Raw genomic sequence first — 1358 nt, 5'->3', positions numbered from 1 at the left:
TGCCACTACAGTGAGATGATAGAAGTGTTTTCAGAGAGAAGTGTACTTACAGGCATTTAGCATCCCCTTTATATCTTGTTCCTCTATCTCTCTCCCAGTTTCACTAATACTGTCAATATAATATTGAGGAACAAGGGTCATACAAGAAAAATAAAACAATAATATAATAACATAATGATCAGTGGTATTTGTTCACTTTTTCATTCTTCCAAAGTGTATCCTAGTTCACTTAAGGACAAGAAAATGGTAAAATGGCCAAGAAATATAAGTTATTTGTTGTTTCCACTGTCCTATAGGGTTGCTATGAGTATAGGGTCACTAATGGAGCTCTCTCTGCTGGTGCAGGACCTAAGGCATTTGACTGCTAACCAGAAGGTTGGTTGTTCAAACCTACAAGCTGCTCTACAGAAGGAAGATGGGGTGATCTATTTCCGTAATGCCTTGAAAACCCAACGAGGGTTACTGTGAGTTGGAATCAACTTGATGGCAACAAGTATAGTAAATGCATATGTGGATAATTAGGAAATTGCTTTATATTTATTGTTTTTGTAATGTAAACATCTTTTGCTTTCATCTATAAACTAAAAACATTTCAGTGAAAACATGAGGCAACAAATGTTCTGTTGAAAATTGACATTTTTATGGTCATGTATATACTTAAAATTATTTCTCTACAGAGAATCTGATAGAAATTTAAAGGTGTATTATTTTGGATTTGAAATATGAAGGGTTTTATGGACATTGGGGTACACATACTTTTGTAAAGATGCATACAGTACAATATCCAAAGAAATATCTGTGAGGAATAGTTTTAAATCATTAATATTTTACAGATTAAAATAACATATTTTCTTGGTCTTTAGCATGTGAGAATAATGCTTTTGTAAAGGTAAAGTAATTTTATAAAATGTGGGTTAAAAATAAAGTTTGGTAGCTATAGTAGATTCATTTTATCAAATAGTTACTAATTCTTAAATCATATTTTTTGCACTCTTAGAAATAGGGAACACTTTATTATTACTGGTGGACTTCTTGAATAGGGGCAAGAGTCTTTTCATTTTAATTTTATTACTTACTAACTTGCTATTATTTAGGTCTGTTTTGGTGAGACTTGGTAGAAAGCCTCAGAAAAGTAAATATATAAGAAGAAATTAACCTGAGCTGTGTGCTGTTCCTTGGATCTTTCTTCAAATGAATAAAAATGAAATAGAGAAAAATTTTAGTTAGAGTTACTTGATAGATAAGTAGCCAGTAGGCAAGTGTTACAGGGGAAAGGCTGATTATAAAATAGAGTCATAATCCTTAAGCAGATAATATAGAACAGAACAAAATAACTTATTTTTATTCTGTTTATAGAA

This window comes from Orycteropus afer, unplaced genomic scaffold, assembly GCF_000298275.1.
Source record: "Orycteropus afer afer isolate SDZICR_OR568_19922 unplaced genomic scaffold, OryAfe1.0 scaffold00105, whole genome shotgun sequence".
NCBI lineage: Eukaryota > Metazoa > Chordata > Mammalia > Tubulidentata > Orycteropodidae > Orycteropus > Orycteropus afer.
This window is presented reverse-complemented; position numbering follows the sequence as displayed.